The sequence below is a fragment of the Aotus nancymaae genome, unplaced genomic scaffold (assembly GCF_030222135.1).
Source record: "Aotus nancymaae isolate 86718 unplaced genomic scaffold, 86718_ANA_hifiasm-v0.15.2.pri h1tg000012l, whole genome shotgun sequence".
Taxonomy (NCBI): Eukaryota; Metazoa; Chordata; class Mammalia; order Primates; family Aotidae; genus Aotus; species Aotus nancymaae.
The window spans coordinates 19,440,754-19,457,813 of record NW_026988423.1 but is presented as its reverse complement, the minus strand read 5'-3'; the positions used below and the strand labels follow the sequence as shown (position 1 = coordinate 19,457,813).

At 41.5% G+C, this 17,060-nt stretch overlaps 2 long non-coding RNA genes across 3 annotated transcripts in view; one reads left to right on the top strand and one right to left on the bottom strand.

The window, feature by feature from the left end:
• LOC105729588 (uncharacterized) overlaps positions 1-17,060 on the top strand; it is a 119,782-nt gene that overhangs the window by 80,621 nt on the left and 22,101 nt on the right. The window lies entirely within an intron of this gene.
• The window catches only part of LOC105729589 (uncharacterized), an 82,902-nt gene continuing 66,421 nt past the window's right edge, over positions 580-17,060 (bottom strand). Inside the window, exons 3-4 of the long non-coding RNA XR_001110279.2 lie at positions 4,709-4,872; positions 580-682 (exon numbers count right to left, since the gene is read on the bottom strand). This is a non-coding gene — a long non-coding RNA (uncharacterized LOC105729589). The remainder of the gene's footprint in view (positions 683-4,708; positions 4,873-17,060) is intronic.

Genomic DNA, 17,060 nt, shown 5'->3' with positions numbered 1-17,060 from the left:
AACAAGTCCTGACGTATCTCCTATGTACCTGGCCCTGTGCAGTGAGCTGCACATGGAGAGAGGTACAGTCAAAGATAGAGTGAGACTCAGGAACAGGGTAAGGATCTCTTCCCACATTTTATTTGTTAACTGTGCAAGCTGCACAGTTTGATCTTTATATTAAGTTTCTGAAATGTGTACAGCATAAAAATAGCCCCATCATAATGGCTTCATGTGGATTTTTGCTTAGTAAAGCAGTGGTTCCTAATGTTTTTCTTCTTTCTAATGCTAAAAATACTTTGAAATCTCCCATGTCAAAGTAGTTTTTCTTTAAGTATGGGTTTATCAAGAAACGATGTAATGACAAAAAGCTATGCTTTAAAATGTGTTTTATTCATTGCAGCATTTGTAGCATTTGACAGATAACTGTACATAGTATGTGTGAGATATATTATCAGTAGAGCCCAGACACTGTGCTAGGTGCACCTGAAGATGCACTCACCCAAACATGTTCCATCCCACATGCATGCATGCACATAAATGTACATGCACAGACGAGGAAGCCACTGAGCCAGTACAAGGAAGCCCAGAGTATGGAGCCTTGGCTTGAGCTGCAGCTTGCAGATGCCATCAGATTATGAGCCTGTTCCAAGGGGCGTGTTTGGAGATTCCCAAGCTTCTGTTTGCAAACCAGCCTGGCCTGCTGTGGACATGGTAGAGAGATGAACAGTCTGAATTACAAGGAGGAAGCTAGGAGCAGCTACCTGAAGAGCAACCCAGACAAACAGATCTTAGAATGAGGGAGATGCCAGAGACAGGCTCTCCTGGCAGCTCCTGGGAGGAACCTGTGATTACACCTTTTTGATTATAACCACTGGGTGGACACAGCAGCTTTGTCTAGTGAAGTTATTCTTCCTGCAGCATGCTTTCCTGTGATTTGTGCAGCAATTACAGTTGATCGGGGCATAAATAGCTATCAAGGTGCTCTGTTGTCCTGGGAGTTGGCATTAATAAGGATGAGTCGAGGGAGGGTGGCCCTGACCCCCAGAGCCCCAGCAGGGCACCTCTCTGCTGGCCCCTCTCCCCAGGGTGCAGCCATAAGCCCAGGAGCTTGGCTATTTATAGTCAGACTCTGATATCCCCGATGATTACCTTTCAGATCTCAAGTGTGAGGTATACTTTATGGAAATAGCATGGTACAAACTAATTGCAGGCTTCAAAGTGCATCTATTTTTTTCCCACTTCCTCTTCTCTTGCCGCCTTCTGCCCCACCCTCACCCTCACTCCATCCTAGCACCACCACTGTCTCTCTCTCTCTCTTTTTTTTTTTTTTACAAAGATCAGAAGCAGCACAATGTGATTGGGAAGCTGACAGCCCTGCAGAAGGGCTTCCATTTCTATTAACCCCTGAAAAATGTGACTCTTTTGAGGGTTCCAAAACCTACCAGACCAGGTTTAAGCCCTGAAACTTCGCTGGCAATTTCTTAGGTTTTTGCTCAAAAGCTGGCATGATTCCAACAGAACACGGTACCTTAGCATCTCTACCTTCCACAGCACCTTGGAGGTCAACTAGCGCCACATCTAAGTCAGATTTCTCCTGTTAGAACTTCCACATATCCGTCCTTACTGGAACATTTCTGGAAAACTGAGCTTGCTCCTTTCCAGTGCCACCTGCTTTACATTTGAAATAATTCTACCCAGCAATCCCATTACTGGGTATATACCCAAAGGATTATAAATCATTCTATTATAAAGACCCATGCACACACATGTTCATTGCAGCACTGTTTACAATAGCAAAGTCTTGGAACCAACCCAAATGCCCCTCAATGATATACTGGATAAAGAAAATGTGGCACATATACACCATGGAGTACTATGCAGCCATAAAAAACGATGAGTTTGTGTCCTTTGTAGGGACATGGATGAATCCGGAAGCCATCTTTCTCAGCAAAGTGACACAAGAACAGAAAACCAAACACTGCATGTTTTCACTCATAAGTGAGTGTTGAACAATGAGAACACATGGACACAGGGAGGGGAGCATCACACATCGGAGCCTGTCAGGGGGTGGGGGGATTGAGGGGAGATAGTGTTAGGAGAAACACCTAATGCAGATGACAGGGTGATGGATGCAGCAAACCACCATGGCATGTGTATACCTATGTAACAATCCTGCACAATCTGCACATGTACCCCAGAACTTGAAGTATCCTAAAAAAAAATTCTAATGATTAGAAAGTTATTTTAAACTCTAATTTGTCTCTTTAGATATGCTCTTAGACAAAAGTGAGAACAAATGACATCCCTTTTCCAGATGCTATCCTATAACCCACCCAAAGATGGCTAAGCTAGTGTCAGGCCCTGCCTAGCTCTCAGCCTTTGCTAGCCTTCTTTGTTCTCAGCTGGGGCCACTTGATCACCTCTGGACTCAGCTCTGCTCCCAGGTGCTAAGACTAATCTTGGCCTGGGGCAGGAGGAATTTAAAGAGCTCAAACTCAACTGTGTGTGATTAAAAATCAATTTGCTCTCAAAGTTAATCTGGATAATATGGTTCTTTTGTTGTGTCCTTTTTCTGATTAAACTGGCTTCAACTGATTTGTGTGATCATAATAGCTATCATTTTTGGAGTGTTTGCTATGTGCCAGACACTGTGCTAAACATGTGGTCCTTTATTCTCCCAGCAGTTCTCTAAAGTACACATTACTATCCTCAGTTCACAGATGAGAAAACTGAAGCCTAGAGAAGTACAGTGGCTTTCCCAAGGTCACGGAGGTAATAAGTAACACAGCTTAGAATGCAACCCATGCTAACGTTATTCTCTGGCCTTATGATTGGCCACCACAATGCAATGCCATCTAGCCCAGCCCTTCCTTGTGCCCTCAGTGTGGGTGCCTGGATCCTGTCCTTGATGATACCCTTGTGTCCCTCTCAGCACCCTTGAGTACAGGGTTTGCCCTTGTAAGTCCCCAGTGCAGAGGCTGGAGTCCTACCTGAATCCCAGCCCATGGGTAAGGCCCAGCCATCTGCCTGGAGACTTCCTGGCCCAGCCTGGCTGCTTGCCTCATTCCATCTGTCTTGCATGTTTGGATTTTTCTCATCTTTCCTTTCCCCTTTCCTGATTGTGATGTTTGGTATCTGCATATTTTCCCCTCTTCTTGATCACAGTGATAAGGCTATTGGAGAGGAGACCCTCTCCCTACCTTTTTTTATTTAAACATATATATTTTATTGCATTTAGGTTTTGGGGTACATGTGAAGAACATGCAAGATTGCTGCATAGGTACATACATAGCAATGTGGTTTGCTGCCTTCCTCCCCATCACCTATGTCTGACATTTCTTCCCATGTTATCCCTCCCCAACTCCCCACCTCCCACTGACCCTCCCCTAGTTTCCCCCACAGACCCCAGTGTGTGATGCTCCCGTCCCTGTGTCCATGTGTTCTCATTGTTCAACACCCGCCTATGAGTGAGAACATGCGGTGTTTTTCTGTTCTTGTGTCAGTTTGCTGAGAATGATGGTTTCTAGGTTCATCCTTGTCCCTGCAAAGGACACGAACTCATCATTTTTGATGGCTGCATAGTATTCCATGCTGTATCTGTGCCACATTTTCCCTGTCCAGTCTATCATTGATGGGCATTTAGGTTGGTCCCAAGTCTTTGCTATTGTGAACAGTGCTGCAATGAATATTCGTGTGCATGTGTCCTTATAATAGAATGATTTAGAATCCTTTGGATGTATACCCAGTAATGGGATTGCTGGGTCAAATGAAATTTCTATTTCTAGGTCCTTGAGGAATCACCACACTGTCTTCCACAATGATTGAACTAATTTACATTCCCACCAACAGTGTAAAAGTGTTCCTATTTCTCCACATCCTCTCCAGCATCTGCTGTCTCCAGATTTTTTAATGATCACCATTCTAACTGGCGTGAGATGGTATCTCAATGTAGTTTTGATTTGCATTTCTCTAATGACCAGTGATGATGAGCATTTTTTCATATGTTTGTTGGCCTCATATATGTCTTCTTTTGAAAAGTGTCTGTTCATATCCTTCACCCACTTTTGAATGGGCTTTTTTTTTTTTTTGTGGAAATTTGTTTTAGTTCTTTGTAGATTCTGGATATTAGCCCTTTGTCAGATGGGTAGATTGCAAAAATTTTTTCCCATTCTGTTGGTTGCCAGTTCACTCTACTGATTGTTTCTTTTGCTGTACAGAAGCTCTGGAGTTTAATTAGGTCTCATTTATCTATTTTGGCTTTTGTTGCCGATGCTTTTGGTGTTTTAGTCATGAAGTCCTTGCCTATACCTATGTCCTGAATGGTTTTGCCTAGGTTTTCTTCTAGGGTTTTTATGGTGTTAGGTCTTATGTTTAAATCTTTCATCCATCTGGAGTTAATTTTAGTGTAAGGTGTGAGGAAGAGGTCGAATTTCTGCTTTCTGCACATGGCTAGCCAGTTTTCCCAACACCATATATTAATTCTTGGTGGTCCCAAAAAGTAACCCAAGGTTATTTGTTTAGCCTGTGGGAGAGATCCTGGAAATCACTGAGAAAGCCACATTTTGTCTCATAGCTAAGGAGTGAGCTCTGATTGATTGTACCTAATCTGACTACCTCCTTAGCAGCTATGAGAGAGAAATGTTCCTTGGACCACCACTCCAAAGAAGAAGATAAACATATACTCTAAATAGAAAACATCCCCTGGGAGTTTCATAAGGGAAATTACATTTTCAAATGGCTTCAGCATCCATGCATCGAATCCACTGGATCTGGATAGTAGTCTACAGAGTGTGGAGTTTGCCAAGATCTATGGTTCTTTTCATCTGAAGCCTTTATTCAGGAAGCCCTGGTCTTCCTCTTCCAGCTACATCCCAGGTCTAGAGCATTTTCCTACAAGGACACAACAATATTCAGCTTCATTAAGGAAGGAAGAAGAGCCACAAAGCAACTCATTCAGTAATTTTCTTGCTGACCTCAATCTAAGCTGTTTTTTATTCCTTATCTTGATTCTACAATGTAGACAAAAATGAAGATTTCTTTCTAAGACCAATTATTTTAACAGACAAATAAAAGGTGACAACGCAAATTCAGTCACTAAAAACAAAGGAAGGAACACCCAAACCCAAAATGAACAGAAACCAAAAACCAGCCTCTGCACTCATAAAACGTGATTGCTTTATGGTGAACAGACAGTCCACAATGAATGGCAAGTTGTCTATTGATGTTGTCCTCTTCAGCCTCTTGATCATCTCATGTTCTTTTAAGATAAGACTGCAGACCATGGAATCTTACTGGAGATGATAACATGCTTTCCTGAGTGAAGGCAATAAAGGGACAAAACCATAGACCTTGGCAAATTCCAGAGCAAACCTCTTAACCTTGAGGACACACTCTCCAGTACAGACTATGGGAATAGGGAGAAGAGGGAAATGGATTGGTCAGAAATCTTCCCTGATACTTAATGAGCTTCCCCTGTGAAAGTTAAAAGGGAGTACCTTTAAACAACAACCTGAGTGAGCAGTCTTAGAGTTTGCAGACTGCAGTCAGGTGCATTGCAGGCAAAGCCTGTTGAATACCTCTGAAATTGCCCTTTTGTAGAGTAGCTATAAAGGAGGACTGCTATGGTCTGAATGGTTTGTTCCCCCATAATTCATATGTTGAAACCTAGTTTTAAAGGGAGGGCCTTTGGGAGGTGACCAGATCATGAGGATTGAGCCCTCCATAAATGAGAGGAATGCCCTTAAAAAAGAGACCTGAGGGAGTTTGTTTGCCTTTTCTGCCTTTTAATGACCCAGCTATAAAGGCACCATCTATGAGGAAAAGAACCCTCACCAGATACCACTGGTGCCTTGATCGTGGGCTTCTCAGCCTCCAGAACTGTGACAAATAAATTTCTGCTGTTTGTAAGTTACCCAGTCTAAGGCATTTTGTTATAGCAACCAGAACAGACTAATACAGGGACTGAAGCGTGCATCTTAAATTGGCCAACTCACTATTATGAAATGTGCTATTCACATCCTCATCCTTTAGTAAGTTTGGGTTGTCAGTTTTTCTTAGTTCCCTGAAGTGCATAGGTTTAGAAATAAATTATTTCATTATTTTTTCTGCACAGGAGAAAAAAAATGGGAACAGACCCAGGCCAGAATCAAAAAGGCAATTACTGAGTGTACAGAACAATTGACAAAGGCCATGTGGCCCCTGCCTCTGGCCTTGGCTGAGCCTATTAGAGGCAGGAGAGCTCTGAGTAGACAGGGTGGTTGTGAAGTAGTCCTCTGATCTTCCTTGAGAGATACTGATCTGCAAGGAAGACCCTGGGGACCTGCAGGCCCTGCATTACCATGGCCTCTCTGTAAACACATCACCCCTGGAATCAGATGGTTCTGTGCCTGCAGAAGGTTCCTAATTCTCTGGGTTTTTTTTAATTGCCTCTTTTTTTTTTTTTTTCCAATGACTCATTTTACTTTCCAGTATAATTGTTGAGTACATCAATCTCAGCTTTAGATAAGAGAAAGTGTATTTATTTAAACTTGATTAAAGATATCAAATGAGGAAGAACTAAAACCCAAGCCATCACGTCATGTCACACTGTATCTGGAGATACAGACAGATACATCACGTTGACAATTAGGAATTAGACTCAAATTTCAAAAGGCTGCCTATCACAGGTGTTGATATGCATGAACAAAAAAATAATTATTAAAAAAAATAATAAGAGACTGGGCTCAGTAACACTATCAGCAACTGCAAATGTGCTACTTTCCTCTTAATAAGAAAGTCCATGCTAGACCCCAGGAAGCACAGAACCAGGCAGGGCCAATCAATTGTGTTACTGTGTTCTCCTGGCCTGTGATTGGTTCAAGGATGGGCTTGTGACCCAAACTCGGATGAATCAGTGATCTTCCATAGGATATTTCACACTTAAGTTGGGAGGAAGACTCTTTTTCCAAGATGAAATTCAGAGCTGCCTGTGGCTATGTTTCCTTCAAATAGAAAAATTCTGTAATGAAGACTACAGATGGAATTAGACTGAGTTGAAAGATTGAGGGGGAGAGAGAGAGAGAACCCAGAGTGGCAAAGAAAGACGGCAGCACTCCAGTGGCACTGTGGACCTTGAATGTTGTTGTTGTCCCTGAGGTCAGACCCACTCTTATCAAAACTGAGTGTTTATTGGGCTAATGAATTGCCTTTTATCCCAGGATCATCCTCTTCTAAACGACTCCTAAATCTTGGCATCCCCAAGGTTCAGTCCTAAACCATTTTCTTGTCTTTATTCACTCTCTTGGTGATCTCATCTAGTCTCATGGCTTTAAATGTAATTTATGCTGATGGCTTGTAAATTTATAAATGTAGCCCTAACCTCTATACCCATAGATCTGGCTGCCTGATCAGCAATGCCTCTCCACTGTCTGGTAGTCATTTTGCTCTGACTTGTCTAACACAACACTCATCCCTCTCCTCTCCACCCACACCCCCTACCTGGTCTTTCCCATCTCAGTAAATAGTACCACTAATTGCATTTTTCAGTGCTTCAGTCCAGAAACCTGAGCGTCATCCTTGACTCCTCCCTATTTTGCACCTCCAACATCCAATTTATCACCAAATCCTGCTGATTCTACCTCTAAAATAATCTCCCATCTGTCTACTTCTTTTCTTCTCCTTTTTTCACATCCTGGTCTATCACAACAGCTTCTTAACTGGTCTCCTTGCTTTCACTCTTGACAACCTATAACATATTCTCCAACTCCACACAGCACATAGGGCACTCTTTTTAGAATCTGAATGAGATAATGCCATTTCTGTGCTTAACTTTCTACAATTACTTCTACAATAATTAATAAAATCCAGGCTTCTTATCATGGTTTACAAGACTCTGTGATCTGGCCCCTGTCCATCTCTCCAACCCATCTTCTTCCTTAATTAAGTCTTCTTTCCTTGAAACTGTCAAATTTGCTCTCTGCCTTAAGGCCTTTGCATTTGCTCATCTCTGCCCAGAATGTGTGCATGACTGGTTTCTTTTCATCATTCCAATGCCTCAGAGAAGACTTCTCTGTCCCCTAAATCTAAGTTATCTCTGATTCCTTAGTAACACTCTATATACTAGGTTAAGTATCTTATCACAATCTGATATTCTTTTTTTTTTCTTTATATTTTGTCTCTTTCTAACTAGAATGTAAGTACCATATAACAAGGGACTTTGTGTTTTTACTATTATTAACCTCAGCACCTAGAATAGCTTCTGGCAAAGAGAAGTGCTCAGTGTTTGTTGAATGAAAAAAAGTCATTTAGCTGTTTTTCTCTCATTTGCAAATAAAGGAGATCCCAAGAGATACAAAATAGTTTCTTATAATTTCACATACAAATCAGTAAGTTTCACAGTTTAGAACTTAATAGGTTATAAAGCTGTATTGAATGCTGTAACAGCAGCAACAATGATACTTATTTATTGAGCATTTACTATATTTTAGACACAGGATTTTGCATTAGTCAAATTTAACCTCCACAGAAATCTTGTGAGGTAGGTATCTTAATCTTCTTTTTAACAGTGTTATAAACTGAGACCCAGAGAGATTACATGTTTGTCCAAGATTACACAGCAAGAAAAATTGATGGGCTTTGAACTTGAACTTAGGAGTTCTGATTCCAATGTTGGTATTTATTCATGACATCACATTATCTCTGTAAAGTAAATATAGTGATGAAATATGAAAGATAAATATTTAACAAATTCAACCCCCTACTTCTTACTAGGTATGAGGTTTGCCAATATCTTGCTAGATGAAAACTTCACTGCTAAAAACAACAGCATAAAATAGGACTCAAGGGCCATCCAAGATGGCCAAATAGGAACAGCTCTGGAGCGCAGTTCCCAGCGAGAACAGCACAGAGGGTGAGTGCTCACCACATTTCCAAACAAGTTTTCACTGATCACAGACCAGGAGATTCCCAGGCCAAAAAGCGCCATGAGTTTCCAATGCGGCAGTTTCAGCTGGTGCCAGGTCGGTGCACAGAAACTCACACAAGTCTGGGTGGCCATTTCAACTGGGGCTTGGAACTAATGCCTGGGAGACAGAGTCACCCATTCAACTGAAAGAGAGGGGGCTAAGACAGGGAGCCAGGTGATCTGGCTTGGCGGGTACCACCCCCACAAAACAAACAATCTGAAATGCTCTAGATTGAGCATTTCACAGCAAGAACAACTGGACTCAGGACGGTCCAGTTCAGTGAGGGGAAAGGCATCCCCCACTACCGAGGCAGTTCACACAGCAACTGGGCAGAGCCTGCAGCAGCTCAGCAATTCCTCTGCTTGCAGACTGTGACTAGACTACTCCGTGCAGGGCAGGGCATGTATGAAAAAAGGCAGCAAGCACATTAGGAACTTATAAATAAAGCCAACTTTCCAGGTCAAAGCACCTGGGAGAAGAGGTGGTTATGAGTTCTGCTGCAGCAGACGTAAAGGTACCTGCCCAGCAGCTTTGCATAGAACAACAGAGCTCCCAGAACAGCACTTGAGCTCCTAAAAGGGACAGACTGTCTCCTCAAGCAACTCCCTGACCCCAAAGAGACACCTCATAAAGGAGAGCTCAGGCCGACATCTGGCAGGTACCCTTCTGGGACAAGGATAGCAGAGGAAGAAACCGGCGGCAACCATTGCTGTTCTGCAGCCCCCGTGAGTGATCCCCCAGGTGAGCGGGGTCTGGATTGGACCTCCAGTGGTCCTGCAGCAGAGGGGCCTGTTAGAAGGAAAACTAAGAAGCAGAAAGAAATAGCTTCAACATCAACAAAAAGGACATCCACTCAGAGACCCCATCTGAAAGTCACCAACTACAAAGACCACAGGTAGATAAAGCCACTAAGATGGGAAGAAACCAGCACAAAAAGGATGAAAACACTAAACACTAGAACACCTGTCCTTCCTCCAAGGGATCACAACTCCTCACCAGCTAGGGATCAAAGATGGATGGAGAATGAATCTGATGAAATTGACAGAAACAGCCTTCAGAAGGTAGGTAATAACAAACTTCTCAGAGCTAAAAGAACATGTGCTAACCCAATGCAAAGAAACTAAGAACCTAGAGAAAAGGTTAGATGAGATGCTAATTAGAATAAACAGTTTAGAGAAGAATATAAACGACTGATGGAGCAAAAAAAAAAAAAAACAAACAAACAACAACAAAAAAAAAAACACGGCATGAGGAAAATTTTGCCAAAGGCTCATGTAGGAATCAGCAAACATTTTTTGTAAATAATCAGATTGTGGGTCTCTCCAAGATGGCCGAATAGACACAACTCCAGCACACAACACCCAGCGAGAGAGAGGCAGAAATCCAGAGATCTCCTAGCTCCAAACGAGGTACCAGGGGCATTTCAACAGGTCTGGTCCTACAGTGAGCAAAGCCCAGGCAAGGCAGAGCAAGGCAGGGAGGAGTGCTGCTTCACCCAGAAAGTGCATCTGACTTGTGAGTCAGAGGCTCCCCCTCGGGCACTCTGGTCCAGATTCAGCGCTTCCCCCGCAAGCCTCAGCAATACACAGAACAGGGGATCTTTGCCAGTCAAGCATCGGAAATTATAAGCACGGAGTTGAATAATAATCCAGGACAGTGTCCTGGATTGGTGCACAGATCTAAAGGACACATAAGCCCAAAAGCCAGCCGGGAGAGCCTGTGGACCAAGCTATCACCCCCTCCCCTCGCCTGGAGAGACAGGGAGCTGTAAGCAGGAGGATGGACAGAGCAGCATGGTGGGCCCCTACCCCATGACTGGAGAGAGAGGAAGCTGAAAGGGGGAGATGGTGGGTACAGCTGGGTGGATCCCTACCCTCCACCATAAACTCCAGAGGGCTGAAGCTCTGACTCTAGCCAGTTGCGCAGCCAGTGCCACAGTCTGAGCTGAAACTCAAATGATCCAGCACAGTGGAGGAAGGGCACAACCCACCATTGGATGGGACTGGGCTACATGTTTTAACAAAAAATACAGGAAGCCTACCTAGCAATGGGACAGCATTCTTGACCAACCAACAGCACCTACAGGTCAGCAGAAGAGGTGGGCCTAATCACTCAGTATAAACAAAAAAGACAGACACAGGAAGCTTCCCTAGTAACCTGAAGGAGTCCTTAGAAACCCAGTAGTGCCTCAACTGGCAGACAAGTGATCTCATCAAGCAGCTCCCTGACAACACAGCCAGGTAAACCCACAAAGATGGGAAAAAACCAGCACAAAAAAGATGAAACCATCAAAGACCAGAACACCTCTTCTCCTTCAAGTGTTCAAAACTCCTCAACAACACATGAACACAACGTGACCGAGAAAGAGTGCGACGAATTGACAGAAACAGGCTTCAGAAGGTGGATAATAACAAACTTTTCTGAGCTAAAGGAACACATTCTAACTGAATGCAAAGAAACCAAAAACCTTGAAAAAAGGTTAGACAAAATGCTAACTAGAATAACCAGCTTAGAGAAGAACATAAACAACTTGATGGAGTTGAAAAACACAACACAAGAACTACGTGAAGCAAACACAAGTTTTAATAGCCAAATTGATCAAGCAGAAGAAAGGATATCAGAGATTGAATATCAACTCAATGAAATAGAAGGCAAGACAAGAGAAAAAAGAGTGAAAAAAAGTGAACAAAGCCTCCAAGAAATATGGGACTACGTGAAAAGACCTAATCTATGCTTGATCAGTGTACCTGAGTATAATGGGGAGAATGAATCCAAGCTGGAAAACACACTCCAGAATATTATCCAGGAGAACTTCCCAAGCCTAGCAAGGCAGGCCAACATTCAAATTCAAGAAATACAGAGAACTCCACAAAAATATTCCTCAAGAAGAGCAACCCCAAGGCACATAATCGCCAGATTCACCAGGGTTAAAAGGAAGGAAAAAATACTAGGGGCAGCCAGAGAGAAAGGTCAGGTTACCCACAGAGGGAAGCAAATCAGACTCACAGTGGATCTCTTGGCAGAAACCCTACAAGCCAGAAAAGAGTGGGGGCCAATATTCAACATACTAAAAGAAAAGAACTTTCAACCCAGAATTTCATATCCAGCCAAACTAAGCTTCATAAGTGAAGGAGAAATAAAATCCTTTATGGTCAAGCAATTACTGAGATTTCATCACCACCAGACCTGCCCTACAAGAGCTCCTGAAAGAAACACTAAGCACAGAAAGGAACAAGTAGCAGACACTGCAAAAACAAACCAGTTGGCAAAGACCAAAAATGCAATGAAGAAAATGAGTCAACTAATGGCAAAGAAAACCAGCCAGTAACAAAATGGCAGATCAAATTCACACATAACAATATTAATATTGAATGAATGTAAATGGCTTAAATGTCCCAATTAAAAGACACAGACTGGCAAACTGGATAAAAAGTCAGAACCCATTGGTGTGTTGTATTCAGGAAACCCATCTCACATACAAAGACACACATAGACTCAAAATAAAGTGATGGAAGAAGATTTACCAAGCAAATGGAGAACAAAAAAAAAAAGGAGGGATTGCAATCCTAATGTCTGACAAAATGGACTTCAAACCAACAAAGATGAAAATAGACAAAGAAGGAAACAACATAATGGTAAAAGGATCAATCCAACAAGAAAAGCTAACTATCCTAAATATAGGTGCACCCAACACAGGAGCACCCAGATATATAAAGCAAGTTCTTAATGGCCTAAAATGAGATTTAGATTCCCACACAATAATAGTGGGAGACTTCAACACTCCACTGTCAATATTAGACAGATCAACGAGACAGAAAATTAACAAGGACATCCAGGACTTGAATGTAGAGCTGGACCAAGCAGACCTAATAGACATGTACAGAACGCTTCACCCCAAATCCACAGATTATACATTTTTCTGAGCACCACATTGCACTTACTCTAAAATTGACTACATCATTGGAAGCAAATCACTCCTCAGAAAATGCAAAAGAATGGAAATCATAGCAGTCTATCAGATCACAGCACAATTAGACTAGAACTCAGGATTAAGAAACACACCCAAACCCGCACAAACACTTGGAAACTGAACAACTTGCTTCTGAGTGTCAACTGGATAAACAATGAAATGAAGACAGAAATAAAGATGTTCTTCAAAACCAATAAGAATGAAGATACAACTTGCCAGAATCTCTGGGACACCGTTAAAGCAGTGTTGAGAGGGAAATTTAGAGCAATAAATGCCCATGTGAGAAACAAGGAAAGATCTAAAATTGACACCCTATCATCAAAATTGAAAGAGCTAGAGGAGGAAGATCAAAATAACTCAAAAGCTAGCAGAAGATAAGAAACTAAGATCAGAGCAGAACTGAAGGAGATAGAGACAAAAATCAATAAATCCAGGAGCTGGTTTTTTGAAAAGATCAACAAAATAGACCACTAGCCAGACTAATAGAAAAGAGAGAAGAATCAAATAGATGCAATAAAAAAGATAAAGGGGACATCATCACTGATCCCACAGAAATACAAACTACCATCAGAGATTACTACAAACAGCTCTTATGCACATAAATCAGTAAACCTGGAAGATCCCACAGAAATATAAACTACCATCAGAGATTACTACAAACAGCTCTTATGCACATAAATCAGTAAACCTGGAAGAAATGGATAAATTCCTGGACACTTGTACTCTACCAAGACTAAACAGGAGGAAGTTGAAACCATGAATAGACCAATAACAAGGGCTGAAGTAGAGGCAGCAATCAATAGCCTGCCAACCAAAAAAAGTCCAGGTCCAGACGGGTTCACAGCCAAATTCTACCAGACGTACAAAGAGGAGCTGGTTCCATTCCTTCGAAAACAGTACCAAACAATACAAAAGGAGCGAATCCTCCCTAACTCATTTTATGAGACCAGCATCATCCTGATACCAAAACCCGGCAGAGACTCAACTAAAAAAGAAAACTTCAGGCCAATATCCATGATGAATATCAATGCAAAAATCTCCAATAAAATTCTGGCAAGCTGATTGCAACAGCACATCAAAAAGCTTATCCATCACGATCAAGTAGGCTTCATCCCAGGGATGCAAGGCTGGTTCAAAATACACAAATCCATAAATGTAATCCATCTCATAAACAGAACCAAAGACAAAAACCACATGATTATCTCAATATATGCAGAGAAGGCCTTTGAAAAATTCAATAGCACTTCATGCTAAAAACTCTCAATAAACTAGGTATTGATGGAACATATCATAAAATGATAAAAGCAATTTATGACAAAACTACAGCCAATATCATACAGAATGGGAAAAAACTGGCAGAATTCCCTTTGAAATCAGGCACTAGACAAGGATGCCCTCTGTCACCACTCCTATTCAATATAGTATTGGAAGTTCTAGCCAGAGAAGTCAGGCAAGAAAAAGAAATAAAGGGTATTCAAATAGGAAAGGAGGAAGTCAAACTGTCTCTATTTGCAAACAACATGATTGAATATCTAGAAGACCCCATCGTCTCAGCCCAAAATCTTCTCAAATTGATAAGCAACTTCAGCAAAGTCTCAGGATACAAAATCAATGTGCAGAAATCACAAGCATTCCTATATACCAATAACAGAGAGCCAATTCACGAGTGAACTCCCATTCACAATTGCTACAAAGAGAATAAAATACCTAGGAATACAACTAACAAAGGATGTAAAGGACCTCTTCAAGGAGAACTACAAACCACTGCTCAAGGAAATAAGAGAGGATACAAATAGATGGAAAAACATTCCAAGCTCATGGTTAGGAAGAATTAGTATCATGAAAATGGCCATACTGCCCAAAGTAATCTATAGATTCAATGCTATCCCCATCAAGCTACCAATGACCTTTTTCACAGAACTGAAAAAAAAACACTTTAAACTTCATATGGAATCACAAGAGATCCTGCATAGCCAAGACAATCCTAAGTAAAAAAAAAAAAAAAACGAAGCCAGAGGCATTGCACTGCTGGACTTCAAACTATACTACAAGGCTACAGTAATCAAAACAACATGGTACTAGTACCAAAACAGAGACATAGACCAATGGAACAGAACAGAGGCCCTAGAAGCAACACTACACATCTACAACCATCTGATCTTTGACAAACCTCACAAAAACAAGCAATGGAGAAAGGACTCCATGTTTAATAAATGGTGTTGGGAAAACTGGCTAGCAATGTGCAGAAAGCAGAAACTGGACCCCTTCCTCACACCTTACACTAAAATTAACTCCAGATGGATTCAAGATTTAAACATAAAACCTAACACCCTAAAAACCCTAGAAGAAAACGTAGGCAAAACCATCCAGGACATAGGGATAGGCAAGGACTTCATGACTAAAACACCAAAAGCAATGGCAACAAAAGCCAAGATAGATAAATGGGATCTAATTATACTCCAGAGCTTCTGCACAGCAAAAGAAAACATCACTAGAGCAAACCGGCAACCAATAGAATGGGGAGAAATTTTTGAATCTACCCATCTGACAAAGGGCTAACATCCAGAATCTACAAAGAACTAAAACAAATATACAAGATAAAACAAACAACCCCATTCAAAAGTGGGCAAAGGATATGAACAGACACTTTTCAAAACAAGACATATATGAGGCCAACAAACATATGAAAAAATGCTCATCATCACTGGTCATTAGAGAAATGCAAATCAAAACTACATTGAGATACCATCTCACACCAGTTAGAATGGTGATCATTAAAAAATCTGGAGACAACAGATGATGGAGAGGATGTGGAGAATTAGGATCACTCTCACATAGCTGGTGGGAGTGTAAATTAGTTCAACTATTGTGGAAGGCAGTGTGGTGAATTCGCAAGGATCTAGAAATAGAAATTTCATTTGACCCAGCAATCCCATTACTGGGTATATACCCTAAGAACCATAAATCATTCTACTATAAAGACACATGCACACGTATGTTCACTGCAGCCCTATGTACAATAGCAAAGAACTGGAACCAACCCAAATGCCCATCAATGTTTCACTGGACAAAGAAAATGTGGTATATATACACCATGGAATACTACACAACCATAAAAAAATGATGACTTCATGTCCTTTGTAGGGACTTGGATGAATCTGGAAGCCATCATTCTCAGCACACTGACACAAGAACAAAAAACAAAACACCACATGTTCTCACTCATAGGTGGGTGCTGAACAATGAGAACATGTAGACTCAGAGAAAGGAGCATCACACACTGGGGTCAGTTGGAGGGGTTAGGGGAGGGACAGCGGGGGTGGGGATGGATAACATGGGGAGAAATGCTGGATATGGTATACACCTAAAGTAAAATAAAAATAATTTTTAAAAAAACAGCACGAGAACTTCACAAAGCATACACAAGTTTCAACAGCTGAATCGACCAAGCAGAAGAAAGGATATCACAGATTGAAAATCAACTCAATGAAATAAAAAGAGAAGGCAAGAATAGAGAAAAGAGTGAAAAGGAAAGAACAAAGCCTCGAAGAAATACGGGATTATGTGGAAAGATCTAATCTACATTTGATAGGTGTACCTGAATGTGACGGAGAGAACGAATCCAAGCTGGAAAACACTCTTCAGGATATTATCCAGGAGAACTTCCCCAACCTAGCAAAGCAGGCCACCATTCAAGTCCAGGATATACAGAAAACACCACAAAGATATTCCTCGAGAAGAGCAACCCCAAGGCACATAATCGTCAGATTCACCAGGGTTGAAATGAAGGAAAAAATGCTAAGGGAAGCCAGAGAGAAAGGTTGAGTTACCCACAAAGGGAAGCCCATCAGACTCACAGTGGATTTCTCCACAGAAACCCTACAAGCCAGAAGAGAGTGGGGACCAATATTCAACATCCTAAAAGAAAAGAACTTTCAACCTAGAATTTCATATCCAGCCAAACTAAACTTCATAAGCGAAGGAGAAAGAAAATCCTTTATAGACAAACAATTGCTGAGAGATTTTGTCACCACGAGTCTTGCCTTATAAAAGCTCCTGAAAGAAGCACTAAACAAGAAAAGGAACAACCAGTACCAGTCAGTCACTCCAAAAATGTACCAAATGGTAAAGACCATCGACACAATGAAGAAAATGTGTCAACTAAT